Source organism: Bubalus kerabau, chromosome 6 (assembly GCF_029407905.1).
Source record: "Bubalus kerabau isolate K-KA32 ecotype Philippines breed swamp buffalo chromosome 6, PCC_UOA_SB_1v2, whole genome shotgun sequence".
In the NCBI taxonomy this organism is placed as follows: Eukaryota; Metazoa; Chordata; class Mammalia; order Artiodactyla; family Bovidae; genus Bubalus; species Bubalus kerabau.
In genome coordinates, this window is record NC_073629.1 from 110,206,427 (window position 1) to 110,223,474 (window position 17,048).

A 17,048-nucleotide genomic window follows, 5' to 3' on the forward strand; every position below is an offset into this window, starting at 1 on the left:
TAAAATAGATAGCCAATGGGAATCTGCTATGACTCATGGAACTCAAACAGGGACTCAGTGATAATCTAGAAGGGTGGGAGGGGGAGGGAGATGGAAAGGAGGTTCAGGAGGGAGGGGACATGGGTGTATCAATGGCTAATTCTTATTGATGTATTTACAGAAAACCACAAAATTCTGTAAAGCAATTATCCTTCAATTACAAAAATAAATTAAAAACAAAACAAAAAAAACCACTCCTTGCCCTTTTACCAAGGAGGATTTCTAAGCAGTACAATTCCAAACACCATCCCATAGCAGCCAATGGAAAACCTGACTTGTAATTCTCACTGGAGAACACCATGAAACAGACAAAAATGAAGCAAGTTATCGATAATCTGGGACATGTAGTCTTTTCTCAACAAGCAGACAAGTTTTGCCAACTCAGTTAACTGTTAATTCAAGTAATGAGATGACCTAAGACAGGGTTTTCCCAGTCCTCACAGGAGAAACTCTATGCAATGGCATCTTGGTTAGAGTAGGTGGCATTTCTGACCATTTATTTCCCTACTTCCTGGACTTGAAGCCATGAAGCATATCCTTAATATTTACTTCAAAGGAAAAGGTTTAAAATGTAAGAGACTATTCTCAAATACTGTAATGCCACAACAGGATGTAGTACATCATGTAAAATACAGGACATTAATCCATAAACACAGGAATACAGTAATTTATAAGGAGAAAAACCATTAACTTTCTTTTAGCCCGTCACTACCTTCAAAAGCCAACCTTCTTTTGGGGTCACTTTCCCATGGAAAAAAAAAAAAAAAAACACACACAAAATTGTCTCTTCTTTTTTTCAAAGATCATAAAGCTAGTTAATAGCCAAACCAGGTAAGAACTACAGGACCTAATTCTGTCACACCTCACTGCTTAAAAAAAGATTCTTTTATGTGAAGGGAAAATTATAACTGATGAACATTTCACCCTTCTCTCTCAGATTTTCTTGTTATTCAGATCCCAGCTCAAAAGCTATCTATCCAGAGGCTTGCCCTGGCCACCCAATCAAAAGCCATTTTCTAAGGTATAGTCCAATGCCTTGTTTTCTTCTTCAGAGCATTCAATCTAGGACTTAAAAGTTATTTACTTTGCACTTGTTTACTTTGCTTTTCCACCTGTACCCAAGTAGAATGCAAGCTCCCACCAGCATAAATCTCTTATTTACTAATGGATCCTCAATGCCCAGAACAACAGACACTTAAACAATATTTTTATTAACTTATCCTCAAGCAGAGTATCATTACATCCGTTTTTACAGATGAGGATACTGAGCACATAAAAGAAAGTAACTAACTTGCCCAAAGCACACAGCTTTAAGTGGCTGAGCTGGGATTTGAACCCAAGTGAGCTGGCTCCAAACCAGTGTTCTTTAACTACGATTATATTATATGGTCTTGCCAGAGACTTGTGGGATGAATAAATGATTCCAAGTCTCCACTCCTACAGAGTTCAGGATCTGGTAAGAGAGCAACACAGAGACAAACTGAAAGGCAGTATTTGTTTATCATTACTATATTCAAGTTTTAGATTTGAATTTTAAGAACTTGTGGAAAGGCAAAGAAGTCCAGGATGCTTCTACAGCTCCAGTTCATAGGGATTATAACCATAATAATCTCAAGAGACATAATTTAGAAGAGGACTGAGAAACAGCTAGGAAGCCAAAGACAAAGGGTGATGAGTAAGAGATTGCTAAATGAGGATACCAAAGGCCTACATCTAGATCCTGCCAAAAGGATCAAACTGTTACATGTTCTAGCAAGGTCAAAGATGTTCAGTTTGGAGCCAATTTTCGCCAGCAGTGTCCCTGTACAAAGCCAGGGTGGAAGAATAAGTTATTTGGGGATATAGGGTGAAGGTGTAAATAAGAAACTTATAGAAACTGAATATTGAAAACACATTGTTTTTTTGGTTGGCCTTCAGTATATTTGGGGATTCTTTGGGTTCATTCCTGCTCAATGGCTTTTTTCTGTTACAAGTCTAGGGATATCTTTGCCTAGTAACTTCTCTGTCCAATTTCCAATTTTAGCTTAGGCTAGAAATAAAAATCCTTTTAGCTCACTTTTACACAACAGGTGGACAATATCAGACTTTAAAAGAAAAGGGAGGGAATTCGCTGGTGATACAGTGGTTAGGACTCTGTATTTTCACTGCTAAGAGTGCAGGTTCAATCATGGGTCAAGGAGCTAAGATCCTGCAAGCTGTGCTACACTGCCAAAAAAATTAAAAAAAGAAAGAAAGAAAAAAGAAGATGGGGGAACAAGTTAGTAAAACAGGAAATATTCATTTCCACTCCCAGACATTGGAAAATTAAGACATTTTCATTAACAGGAAGAGAAAGCTGTCACTTAAATACAAATAGAGCCAAATGTAACAGTTTTATATATATTAAACTTACTAGAGTTGACAAGTATATTCAAGAGTCACTTACTGTGACAGCACCTTCACTTCGAGAACTCCTTTCATGTGAGCCGAAATTAAAACACCAGTACCCCTGAGAGGGAAGAGGAATAACTCTGGATGATACAAAACCAGAGCTGGAAATAGATCAAATGAATACCTTAATTCATGCACGAGAACTCTTGAAAGTGGACAATGATAAATTAAAGCAGACTTGGTCTTTGCCTCCATGGAACTTATAATCTAGAGTTGCAGATAGACAACAAACAAGTGAGCAAGCAAAAACATAATTCTGCCAAGTACTAGGAAGATGGCAAAAAAAAAAAAGCATAAATATGGGCAAATTTATAAAGTGTGGTACCAAGAGACTCGGGTTCAACCCCTGGGTTAGGAAGACCCCGTAGAGAAGGATATGGCAACCTACCCCAGTATTCTTGCCTGGAAAATTTCATGGACAGAGGAGCTTGGCGAGCTACAGTCTATGGGGTCGCAAAGAGTCTAACGTTAACTGAGCACACACGCACAGAATGAATTATTTAGGTAGGATGGTCCAGAGATAGCAGTTAAGCTGTCACCTGAAGACCATGAAAGAGCAAGTCACATAAAAAAGGGAAAGCTCCATAAGATTGAGAAGTCTTTTCTCTTGATATACATAAACAGATATAAAACAAATATTTTAGTGTAAGGCAGGGACAACCATATCTAAAGCTATCTGATCAAATTACTAAAATTCATTCAAAACAACTCTCAGTTTTAATTTTGAAGACTTTTTAAATGTCACTGCCATTACACATAGGTTTTCCCATTTCTAGCATTTCTTCCATGTCTATGCTCTTAAAATATTATGGAGCGTGAGACAGGCAAATCAGATCAGATCAGTCGCTCAGTCATGTCCGACTCTTTGCGACCCCACGAATCGCAGCACGCCAGACCTCCCTGTCCATTACCAACTCCCGGAGTTCATTCAGACTCACGTCCATCAAGTCAGTGATGCCATCCAGCCATCTCATCCTCTGTCGTCCCCTTCTCCTCTTGCCCTCAATCCCTCCCAGCATCAGAGTCTTTTCCAATGAGTCAACTCTTCGTATGAGGTGGCCAAAGTACTGGAGTTTCAGCTTTAGCATCATTCCTTCCAAAGAAATCCCAGGGCTGATCTCCTTCAGAATGGACTGGTTGGATCTCCTTGCAGTCCAAGGGACTCTCAAGAGTCTTCTCCAACACCACAGTTCAAAAGCATCAATTCTTTGGCGCTCAGCGTTCTTCACAGTCCAACTCTCACATCCATACATGACCACAGGAAAAACCATAGGCTTGACTAGACGAATCTTTGTTGGCAAAGTAATGTCTCTGCTTTTCAATATGCCATCTAGGTTGGTCATAACTTTCCTTCCAAGGAGTAAGCGTCTTTTAATTTCATGGCTGCAGTCACCATCTGTAGTGATTTTGGAGCCCAGAAAAATAAAGTTTGACACTGTTTCCCCATCTATTTCCCATGAAGTGATGGGACCGGATGCCATGATCTTCGTTTTCTGAATGTTGAGCTTTAGCCAACTTTTTCACTCTCCACTTTCACTTTCATCAAGAGGCTTTTGAGTTCCTCTTCACTTTCTGCCATAAGGGTGGTGTCATCTGCATATCTGAGGTTATTGATATTTCTCCTGGCAATCTTGATTCCAGCTTGTTTCTTCCAGTCCAGTGTTTCTCATGATGTACTCTGCATATAAGTTAAATAAGCAGGGTGACAATATACAGCCTTGACGAACTCCTTTTCCTATTTGGAACCAGTCTGTTGTTCCATGTCCAGTTCTAACTGTTGCTTCCTGACCTGCATACAAATTTCTCAAGAGGCAGATCAGGTGGTCTGGTATTCCCATCTCTTTCAGAATTTTCCACAGTTTATTGTGATCCACACAGTCAAAGGCTTTGGCATAGTCAATAAAGCAGAAATAGATGTTTTTCTGGAACTCTCTTGCTTTTTCCATGATCCAGTGGATGTTGGCAATTTGATCTCTGGTTCCTCTGCCTTTTCTAAAACCAGCTTGAACATCAGGAAGTTCACGGTTCACGTATTGCTGACGCCTGGCTTGGAGAATTTTGAGCATTACTTTACTAGCGTGTGAGATGAGTGCAATTGTGCAGTAGTTTGAGCATTCTTTGGCATTGCCTTTCTTTGGGATTGGAATGAAAACTGACCTTTTCCAGTCCTGTGGCCACTGCTGAGTTTTCCAAATTTGCTGGCATATTGAGTGCAGCACTTTCCAGCATCATCTTTCAGGATTTGGAATAGCTCAACTGGAATCCTATCACCTCCACTAGCTTTCTTTGTAGTGATGCTTTCTAAGGCCCACTTGACTTCACATTCCAGGATGTCTGGCTCTAGGTCAGTGATAACACCATCATGATTATCTGGGTCGTGAAGATCTTTTTTGTACAGTTCTTCTGTGTGTTGCTGCCATCTCTTCTTAATATCTTCTGCTTCTGTTAGGTCCATACCATTTCTGTCCTTTATCGAGCCCATCTTTGCATGAAATGTTCCTTTGGTATCTCTGATTTTCTTGAAGAGATCTCTAGTCTTTCCCATTCTGTTGTTTTCCTGTATTTCTTTGCATTGATCGCTTAAGAAGGCTTTCTTATCTCTTCTTGCTAGTCTTTGGAACTCTGCATTCAGATGTTTATAGCTTTCCTTTTCTCCTTTGCTTTTCGCTTCTCTTCTTTTCACAGCTATTTGTAAGGCCTCCCCAGACAGCCATTTTGCTTTTTTGCATTTCTTTTCCATGGGGATGGTCTTGATCCCTGTCTCCTGTACAATGTCATGAACCTCATTCCATAGTTCATCAGGCACTCTGTCTATCAGATCTAGGCCCTTAAATCTATTTTTCACTTCCACTGTATAATCATAAGGGAGACAGACAAATACCACCTTGGAAAACAGCTTAGCACCTTTTACATGTTACAAGCATTTAGCATTTGGTTTCTGTTCAAATTAAAACTTCTTCCAAAGGAGATTTTGTTTCTTCAGCAATGCCTACTCTTCTTTAACATGTTGTTTCATTTAGAGTAAGACAGCCATGTTCCCACACCAGCAATATAAAAGAATCCAACTACTGAACAAATAGTGATCAGCACGCTAGCAGGCAGAAACATGGGACACAGTTCCTAAAATCCTAAGGGCTGGTATGATCCAAATATCCTCAAACTTTCCAAGATCCTTCAGATGATGAGGTTTCCTATCCACATCATCCCCCTATTTGCCACGGAATCAATTCCGGTTTGTCCTCCTTCACTGGGATACTGAAAACTATTTAGACACTGTTAATGCATCCTAAGACTGCTCATTCTGGCAGCCACACCACATGCTGATTCAGAGTGAGATGAGTCACTAAGGCCCTCAAGTTCTTTCTCATAAAACCTCCTCAGCTGCAAAATGTCCTCCTCCTCCATCTTGTACTGACACTACTGTTGTTCTATGCCCCCCTCTTTTCAATGTAAAACCCAGGTGCATAATTCAAACAGCCTTCTGAAATCATTTCAGATACAATCCTGTCACTTGGAGCAAGGGTTTATCTTTTAAACTGTTTTGCAGAGCCACCTGAGAGGACCGTTTCCAGACCCATCACTCTTTTTGAATCACAAGCATTCACCACCAAACCACTTTTCTTTGGAAAAACAGATACACTTTACTTAAAGCAAAAGTCTTAAGGTATATAATTACATGGCTTCTATATCATTAAAAACACAGATTCTGAGACTTCCCTAGTGGTCCAGTGGCTAAGATTCCATGCTCACAATGCAGGGGACCTGGGTTTGATCCCTAGTCAGAGACTACATCTCATATGCCGCAACTAAGACCCAGCACTGCCAAATAAAATTTTTTTTAAAATGCAGATTCTACTTTTTACCTCCAAGCAAAAACAGTAATATTGACAGCAAGGGCCAAAGAAAGCTTTTCTACATTAAAGACTCGCAAAGATAAAGAATTCAATTATTCCTTCCCCCTCCTCATGCTGGATTATTAAGTTTCTTCTTAAGTGTCCCTAGTGATTATGCCAGCATTGTGCTTGGCACATGGTAAACGTCTGCTGAATTCACCAGAAGGGACATCCTGGGAGAATTTAATACTGTTTGCCCCGTGTGTGGAACACTGTGGATAGGTTTCACTGGGGAGAGTTCCTAATACTAAGCAGTGCCAAATATAGCCTCTCAACAGGCCGCCCCAGAGCTTCAACCTTCGCAGCCCTAAACGGTCAAGCTACATATAAACCATGCAACTATTCTTCAATCCATAAATACTAGGTTTATATTCCAAAGATCCTTCTCAGAAAAGATTTAACTGCTTATTTTCTTTCACAGAAAGATTTACTACTAATCAAGCAAATAAAAATGGAAGGCAAATATACCATAACCGGAAAACAAAACAAGAACGTAAAACAGACCTATAGCCTTCCTAGTATGTAAAACCAACTCAGAACTAAGTCCTTTGAAGTTCTCTTTGGAAGGAATGATGCTAAAGCTGAAACTCCAGTACTTTGGCCACCTCATAAGAGCTGACTCATTGGAAAAGACTCTGATGCTGGGAGGGACTGGGGGCAGGAGGAGAAGGGGATGACAGAGGATGAGATGACTGGATGACATCACCGACTTGATGGACGTGAGTTTGAGTGAACTCCGGGAGTTGGTGATGGACAGGGAGGCCTGGCGTGCTGCAATTCATGGGGTGGCGAAGAGTTGGACACAACTGAGCAACTGAACTGAACTGAACTGAACCCATGAAAGGATGTAGGAATTGTGTTGGGCCAGGGAACTAAAGTACATGGTTAACAGTTTGCTCTCTGAATATCTGTATCTGTTTTCAACCACTTCACTGCCATACTTAATGTCTGTACAGGCCTTTGCTGGGCAAACCACTTTTTTCCCTTCTCTCATTTCCATTAATATCAAACTTACTACCTCACAGGATATTCCACTTAATCGAGAATCTTGTGTACCTTAAAGAGCATATTCACAGCATTTCTTATCTCATCTCTCACTTCAGTACCCACATTACAACCAATCTAAAATCAAACAAAGTACTGGTATTCTGATGAACACCAACCTCTTCTAGCACCACCACCTGCTTTCTCTGCAGCAATTAAGCACACACAGTTGCCTCTCGTTTTAGGTTATGAGAATATATTAGTATCGTGAAACTTACATCACTAATTCTCACTCCAAGGACTCACAACTAACTCAGGAAAGGAGTGTTACAAAGGAACATTTACTTTAATCTGCTTAATTTAGGTCACAGGACACAAACAAGATCTAAGCCTAGAGAATTTCAGGACAGGATCAATAAGCACCACTCTCTAAAAGTAAACTAACAGTCAAAACAATGGATAAAAACAGTCATCTATTGAAATCTTTCCAAGAAATAGCCTTCCAAATAGAAATCCAAATATCTTGGCATGAGACCTAGAATCCCTTTAAGGTAAGTCCCTAATTTTAAGATGTAAAACTCCGTAAGATACACACTATGACATGAGTTTATAAAAAAAACAAGTTTTTAGTAATGAATGAATATGGATGGGAAACTGAAACACGGGAATCTGCATCTTCTTGTAGTTCAGAGAAAGAAAAGGCTATGCTTTAATGACCCATACCACATACACATGTTTAGGCCAAGCCATGCAGCTCATGGGATCTTAGTTCCCCAGTAGGGATTGAACCCGGGCCCTCAGCAGAGACACTATGTAGTCGTAACCCCTGGACCACCAGGGAAGTCCCCATAGTAATAATTTAAAGAAAAAATATCTATCTAAAAGTCGGGGGACTATAGAGTTCAAACCTAGAAGTTAGTATACAGTCTACAGACCAACAGAGATTTCTGTCCTGCTCTGGGGGTTGGGGGTGCATATGTGAGTGCTCAATTGCCCAGTCATGTCCAACTCTTTAGACCTGTAGCCCACCAGGCCCTCTGTCCAGGGGATTATCCAGGCAATAATACTGGAGTGGACTGCCATTTCCTTCTTCAGGGGGATCTTCTTGATCCAACCCTCATCTCTTGCATTGGCAAGCAGATCCTTTACCACTAAGCCACCCAGGAAGCCAACAGGTTGGGGGCATGGGTGTGACATTTATTTGTATCTAGCAATATAAGGTTTCCAGGATACTTGTGTTGACAATAGGGGGAAGTATTTTATACTGGAATTATCCTGAACAACCGGGACTCATCACTTACTCAAGCAGGACAATTCAGCTACCCTGATTTGATGGACTTAATATTTAGGACTGTCTGGGGAGCCTCATGGGCTGCCGTCTATGGGGTCGCACAGAGTCAGACACGACTGAAGTGACTTAGCAGCAGCAGTAGCAGCAGCTTCTCTTGCTCTATTTGGAGTATGTTCATCAAAGATCCTTCTAACTTGAAGTTTGGTCTCTGGATGGACCTGTCTACCAGAAAACACCCTAGGCAAATACTGGCTTTCTTAATAAATACATATCCATCAGAAATTGATTCCCTGGCACTTTATCAATAACACCTGTGCCAAACAAGGAGCTATGAACCTTCAGCATTATCTCACTTACATCGTGCTAGCAATTCACCATTACCACACAGGCTACCCCCATGTTGTACTCCATCAATCAGCTTCTTGTGAACCTGATCGCTTAAAAATATCAAAACAAAACTCTGTTTCTGAAGCATAATTATCTCTTAAAATATTTGGTTCATAAACCAGCAAAACTGAAATGCTTAACTAAAGCAGCCAACAGTTCTCTTCACCTACCCCTATCTGCTAACTCACATGCAAAAAATAGAAACAGGCTCTGCCTGAAACATGTCTGCCCAAGATAGCAGAAATGTTTCTGCTGTGGATGACTTTAGAAAGTCCAAACTAGGAAAGCCACAGCCAGCTGTAGAGAACAAAGAGCTTCATGTAACAAGAGACTAATAATAAGAAACATTCCAAAGCAGCTACACCATTTTACTTCCCCATCAGCAGTGTATGGGGGTTCCAATCTCTCTCCATCTCCAACACTTACTGTCTTTTTATTATTGAGCTATAAGACTTCATAAATTATGGATGCATTCAACTCTGTGTAACCCTACAGACTGTAGCCTGCCAAGCTCCTCTGTCCATGGGATTCCCCAGGCAAGAATACTGGAGTGGGTTGCCATGCCCTCCTCCAGGGGATCTTCCCAACCCAGGGATCAAACCCACGTCTTTTACGTCTCCTGCACTGGCAGGAGAGTTCTTGACCTTTAGCGTCATCTGGGAATCCCAAATTATAGAAACAGGTATATTAGACATATACTTTGCAAGAAGATTCTCCCAATTTGTAGGTTGTCCTTCCATTTTCTTGACACAGACCTTTAAAGAAAAGAGCTTTTGTTTGGTTCTAAGTTCAATTTATCTTATTTGTCCCTTTGTTCCTTGTGCTTTTGGTATCACATTTAAGAATGGTTTGCCCAAGGTCACAAAGATTTACTCGTAGTTTTTCTTCAAAGAATTTTATAGTATTAGCTCTTCCATTTAAGTCCATAATCCATTCTGATTTAAATTTTATGTTACAGTGTGAGGTAAGGATCTCATTTCACTATTTTGCATATGGATATCCAGATGTCTTAGTACTATTTGTTGAAGAGACTAGTCTTATCCTACTGAAATGTACTGGCCATCTTTGTCAAAAATCAATTCACCATAAATGTGAGGGTTTATTTCTGTACCTTCAATTTTATTCCATTGACCCGTATGTCTATCCTTATGCCAGTCTTGATTAATGTAGCTTTGTAGATATTCTGAAATCAGAAAAGCACAGTTTTTCCAACCTCTCCTGCTCAGAGAATTTTGGCTATTCTGAGTCCCTTACATTTTCAGATAAATTTTAGCATCAGCACATCAATTTCTGCAAAAAGAAAAAAAAATGAACAGCTGAGATTTTGTCCAAGATTGTTTTGAATCTGTAGATCAGTTTGGAGAGACTGTCTTCTTCACAACATTAAGCCTTCCAACTTGTGAACACGGGATGTCTTTCTACAGGGTTTGTAGTTTTTTTCAGAGTACAAATTTTATGCTCATTTTGTTAAATTCATCCCTAAGAATTTTACTCTTTTTGATGCTACTGGAAATGAACTGTTTTTCTGTTTCATTCTGATTGTTCATCACTGTGTATGCTTAGTCACTCAGTCATGTCCAGCTCTTTATGACCTCATGGACTGTAGCCCACCAGGCTCCTCTGACCATGGGGATTCTCCAGGCAAGAATTCTGGAGTGGGTTGCCATGCCCTCATCCAGGGAATCTTCCCAACCCAGTGATTGAACCCAGATCTCTCTCATTGCAGGTGGATACGTTATCATCTGAGCCACTAGGGAAGCAGTCATTAGTGTATAGAAATACGATTCATTTTTGTATACTCATCTTGTATCCTTTAACATTACTGAATTCATATATTAGTTCTACTAGTTTTCAATGGATTTCTTCAAGATTTTCTATATAAGATCATATCATCTGCAAAAGAGTTTTACTTCTTCCCCTGCTGAGTTAGATGACTTTTATTTCATTTTAATGCCTAACTGCCCTGGTTAGAACTTCTGGTACAAAGCTGAACAGAAATGAAGTGGACATTCTTCTCTTGTTCCTGAACTTAGGGCAAAAACACTGTCTTCTTTTCACCTTTAAGTACAATGATACCTGTAGGTTTTTCTCACAGATCTCTATTATTGGATTGAGGAAGTTCCTTTTATTCCTAGTTGGTTAAATACTTTTATTATGAAAAACTGTTGGATTTTTTTTTTTCATGTTTGTACTGTATTTATTGAGATGATCGAGTGGTTTTGGTCCTTTATGCTACTGTACTACACTGATTTTCAACAGTTACCACCTAACACCTGCTTTTACAATAGGCCTTAAAATTAGTCTTTATTCTATTTATGGATCTCTAACATAACTTAATAGAATGGACTGACCCCATATGTGCCTCCACTCCCTGTCCCTTGCCCCAGGAACTGCTATCTCTGCTCTCGCTAGAGGACAGCACTTTTCCAGATAGATGGCTCTACATTTGGTACTGCTGCTAACCAATTAAGTTTAACAATTCAGGACAGCAAACCAAAGAGGCTACAAAATTAACTGGTCAGAGATCATGTCTGATTTGTTCTCCCTTTCCTGCACAGCACTTGGCCACGGAGTGGACGCTCAGGATGTGCTAACAAACAGGCTTGTTTCACACCTCCTCTTCCTTCTCCACTCTCTTTATCACACAAGCAGTAATAATAAAAGATCAGTTCACCAAATATTAATATTCCAATCTAAGAATAAAACTAAGTATGTACCACAGTCCTAATAACCACTGCTAAACTAGAAGCTGAGCTTATTCAGATCCCTTCTCTATATTCCTCAAAGACAGAGAAGGTCAAACTGATCTCAGTCTCTAGCAGACATTCACATTTCAATTAGCAGTGCCAGCTCAGAGGGAAACTCCACTGCCAGCAAGTCCAGTCAAGACAGCCCTGCTCTCAACAGTCTCTAAAGGCAAGATGTAGAATGAACAAACTGACGAAAATTAAAAAAAGACAGATCTAAAAATCAGCCAAGAAAGAAACTCACAGCTCATAAAGGGTTGTAGGCAAAGGACTGGGCCTGACTGTGTGCTCTGTGTGCCTCTGGAGAGGTGCAGGAAAGCAGAGCTCAGGTGACATATCAAATGTGTTACTATTTTATGCTCTCCTCTGGAGACTATCCTCTCCTGAGTAAAAGAGGGAAAGAGAATCAAGAGCAGCTATGGGTCCAGGGTAACACTTTCCCCAGACTTTACACCCCACTCCCAATATCCCTGAAGAAATCTAAGTTCAGAGACCCCTTCCTGACATTTACTCTATTAAACAGCTCTCTTGAATTATTACATAAACCCACAAATATAATACTAATTTCAATTCTGAGGTCTTAAAATTTATAGAGGCAAATATCCACATATGCATTGAGCACCTTTCTAAAAGGAGAGAAGGATCCTTTGAGGAGAAGGGCAGTTTTACTGCTGAAACAATTTAATGATATAATAAAAGGTTTGCCCTTGCCTATATTACAAAATCAAAGTTATTCTGGAGTTCAGTACTAAAAACTTTAACTTTTTTACATTATACTCTATGTAATTTGGTAGAACATGTTTTTAAAATGTGTTAACATGTAGGTGAGTGAAAGTCGCTCAGTCGTGTCCGACTCTGCGACCACATGGAATTCTCCATGGAATGCTCCAGGCCAGAATACTGGAGTGGGTAGTCATTTCCTTCTCCAGGGGATCTTCGCAACCCAGGGGATAGAACCCAGGTCTCCGCATTGCAGGTGGATTCTTTATCAGCTGAGCCACAAGGGAAGCCCCAATGTATAGGTACAGATATACATATAAAACATATCCACATAAGCACATGTAGCAAACTATTAACAGTGGTTACCTCCGTGGAACAGAAAGGAAGACATGAAGAGGAAGGGGGCAGGAAAAGGGAAAGACACGAAATGAGGCAGACAGGATGGGAGCACGTGCTTCTTATTTTACATATAAATTTTTTTAGCTAGTGAATTTACAGGTGACTTCCCCCTACCAGTCTTTTTTTAAAAGTTGTTAATAACATTCATAGAGTTAATGGTGTTGATTCTCTTAATGTGAAATCAAACATCTACCTACTTTCTTCGGAGATATTTTAAAAATCTAGACAAATAATTTCCACATAACTCTAAATAAATAAAACCGCACTTTAACAATTCAAAGTCCATTCTGAGGAAAACGTTATTACAACAGAATTTTTTTCCTCTTTTATTACTTAACAGAAGGCTACGAAAGGCCAGCCTAAAAGCCAAGTGGGCTCTATTTTTTTTCTTTAATATTTTTATTATGGAGGTATTGAGTCAAACATACACAAAAGTAGAAAAAAATATTGTAAGGAACCCAAATGCATCCATCATTCAGCTCTAAAAAAATTAACAACTCTTTGCAGGTGGGCTCAATACATGATCAAAATCCTAATTAGTCTAAGTGGATATAGCCAGTCTCTGCAGCTATTTCCCCAAGTATATGAGCTCGCTCACTCAGCATCAGACTCTCTGCGACCCCGGGGACTATAGTCCGCCAGGCTCCCCTGTCCATGGGATTATTCCAGCAAGAATACTAGAGTGGGTTGACATTTTCTCCTCCAAGTAGTCTTCCCAAACCCAAGAATCGAAACCTCATATCCTGCATTGCCAAGAGGATTGTGTACCAATAAGCCACCTGGGAAGCCCATATTTCCCCATACCTTTTCCGTTTAAAAAGAGAGAGAAAGAATCCTTCCATTAAGAAATCCAGACGTGTGGGAGTTCCCTGGTGGTCTAGCATTAGGATTTGCCACTTTCACTGTGGAGGCCTGGGTTCAATCTCTGGTCATGGAACAGAGAATCTGCAAGCCTGCATATCAGGAGGAAAAAAAAACCCAGGCATGCAACGAGAGGACCCAAAAGGTTCATATCTATACGTTGCTCCGTGTGCGCTCTGAAAGTAAGTCTAAAAAGGGGATCATTTATATCAGCATATAATAATGACTGTGATTTCAGTTCAAACACATTTAAAGTAAATTCCAAAGTGCAACCTTAAACTGCCTCCTAATTACGGGACATGAGTAGTCCAAAATACCACTGTGGGTTGTTTCATCAACTTGTTTTAAGAAGTGTGACTACCTCATAACAAGTGAGCAATTATGATGAGATGAAGAAAATATACATTAATAAACTACATTTTGGGGTTAGCAAGGCAAAAAAGCTAAAGCTTCTAATTCTGCAGAGTCCAAAATTCACATAAAAACTGTCAGCTCACTTCAACTATGTGGCATTTGGAGAAATTATTTTTACACAGTAATTTTTTTACCAATGTGCTTTTATCCTAGCCTTACTATCAACTTCCCTGAAAATAAGCCTTTGTTAATAAGAGCATATATTTTAGTTGACTTATGCTGACAATGGACCTGTTTACACAACAAATTCTCAACTGTTCTAATGGCTGTTGTCAGGCTGGAAAGAATTCAAAGGAGAAACCAGCTCTGGAAAACTTCACAGAAACAATTCAGCACAGGGACCCCTTTGTGTTCACAAACTAGAGGGTTAAGGGACAGCCAGTAAAGCACATACCCTCAGAGAAACAGTATCTGGCCTTTGGTTCTTACGACAAGTAACTGCAGCAAAAGGCCCAACTCTGTTGTGTGTTTTCACTACTTAAAAAAAAAAAAGTAATTCATGTCAGGTATCCATGGACACACAGATAATTTTTCAAAGTGAAAATCAGAAAAATTTCCTTAATGCTCAAGAAGCATTAAGAAAGATTCCCTGAGGGTACACTCTGAAGTAGTTTAAAAGTGTTATCAATTAAGGAATGGAAAGCCTGACATAAAGATACAATGGATAATTTATCAAGAATACTGCCAATGTGGGAAGTTCTAGCCAGGTAGATTAGCCAGGGCTTATTCACAAAGGTTCAACTCCAGGTCCTCCAAAAGTCAATCTCTATCCCTCCCTTTCCAGCCCTAATTTCTTTGGACAGCAAACAGGAGAGCTGCATTATTTAATCACTTAGAAAATTCATAATAAACTGCACAGCAAAACAGAAAAAAAATGATGAGGACCATCTCTTCCAACTTGAGAAAAAGAAGTAATCCCTTTCTAACAGTAAAGCTACTTACATTGGATGCTTTGGGCTGCCAAATGCCAAAAAGACCTGTTTTGACAGAGTTCTTTTCAAAAGCCACCAGAAACCTGTGTTCTGTGGGTGGGTGGGACTGCGGGCTCCTGTCTGACCAGTACAGAGCCCATCCTACCTAAGAGACAAGTTTTCTTGACTTCTCTCCTTTTGAGCCCAAGCATCAGTCATAAACTAATAAATACCTATTTACATGTTGCTCTAGCCTATTTGGCTGCTGCAAACTGCATTCTTCCCTCTCTTTCACCCCAAAAATACCAAGATCCCTGATCAGGGCAGAATTGATCTTGATTGCCACTGGTGAGCAATGAAAAGCTAAAATAAATAAATAATGGGCAAGTGTTCAGGCACATTAAATGGAGAAATTTACCAAGACTAAACTCACGCTTCATCAATAAAATGAGGATTTGAAACAGCTCTACTACTGACCAAAACAACTCAAATGTTTGCACAAAGTGAGCAGAACATTCCTCATCCTGACTTTAGTCATCCTAAAAAAAGAATTAAGCGGTCAGGGTTGAACTTTTTGCTTAAAAAAAAAAAAAAGAATGATCCCTCCACTTCCATCCCATCACCTCTGAAATTTACTATAGAAGAAATCATTTACGATTCGTAACATATTCTACCATTTTAGAAAAACTAGTCCATGTGTCTGAAAATAGCTGACCAGGGACTTGGCTACTTACCTTCTGACTGTACTTCAACCATCACTTGCAAGGGGGCAATCCAACATACACGAAATCCAGGCAGCACCGCAATCTCACTTGGGAAAAGGAGTTTCCAGAGTCAGTCAGGACTCTGCAACAGGTTCCTGTCAGGCTGAGGGATACTGCCACTAGCTTCTTTCCATCACACAGCCAGCAAGAGGTCACATTTCCTTCCAGCTCTTCAGAGACTGAATTAAGTTTCTCAGTCTCAAAGACCTGGCAAACTCCACCCATTCCATCTTTCACTTTTTAAAGAAACAGGACCACACTACTTCTCAGTAACTTAGAAAGGTAAGAAAAACACAATAAGGCAGGTATTTTCCATATCGCACAGAATACAGCATGCTATTAATTATTTCAGGCCTGATTTCCACACAAGAACGAGTTTCATAAATGTCTTTCTTTTTTTAACACCAGAGAAAACACTGAAAAATTCAAGATCAGAATGACACACCTTTACAGGGAAACCCCTCTATTCATTCAATCAAACTGCTGTTTCTCCCCCAATGAGAAACAAAAACATATGAAGATCTTAAGATCGCTGGGATATTATTATATAATATTCACTGAAGGTAACATAATCAATCAATGCTGGAAAATTCTGAAAACTACACACAAGTAATAAACATAGGTCTTAACCACCAATTTGAAAAAAAAATAAAAGAAAATGTATGCAAACAATTTTATACATCAATTTCTTCTATTATAAGTATGCCTCCTAGAAGGAATAACAAGTATGTAGGGGGTAAATTCAACTTTATTTGCCTGTACTCTGTTTTAAATATATGGTTTATCTAAGAAAGGACACAAAAGGAAGTGACCTGGAATAAAAGAGGCATTCTGGGGGACTTTAATAAAGTAACAATCTGTACAGATTTCAGTTTATTCATTTGTTAAAGGTGGCAAATACTGAACATACAACTTCACTTCTGAAGTTTCAGGTTGTAGACTGGGCCTCACAAGCATTAAGAGGACATTGCACAAAGTGCTGATTACTGGAAAGGTGAAAACACAAGCATATCACAATTTTTAAGATTGTTTTGCTTTCTCACTAAGACAGGTTTCACAATCTCTGTATTTTATAGTTACTTTGTTAAGATTAGTGTGAGTATCATTTTCAAAAAAATACCCGTCCTTGAAGTTTTCTTATGCGTTACAAACAGGGCTTACAGTTTAATTAATAATAGGGTATCAATACTGGTTCATTAATTGTGACA

The 17,048-nt window shown here is 39.5% G+C and overlaps 1 protein-coding gene across 8 annotated transcripts in view; it reads right to left on the reverse strand.

Moving 5' to 3' along the window:
- THRAP3 (thyroid hormone receptor associated protein 3) overlaps nucleotides 1–17,048 on the reverse strand; it is a 70,167-nt gene that overhangs the window by 19,405 nt on the left and 33,714 nt on the right. For 2 of the 8 annotated variants that reach the window (XM_055586383.1, XM_055586385.1), the window contains one exon: nucleotides 15,811–15,887. The exons of 4 other annotated variants lie outside the window; for them this stretch is intronic. The gene's annotated coding sequence lies outside the window, so the exon portion shown is untranslated. Of the gene's footprint in view, nucleotides 1–2,464; nucleotides 2,684–13,694; nucleotides 13,913–15,810; nucleotides 15,888–17,048 lie in introns of those variants that run through there. 2 more of the 8 variants (XM_055586384.1, XM_055586387.1) reach the window with 2 other exon arrangements.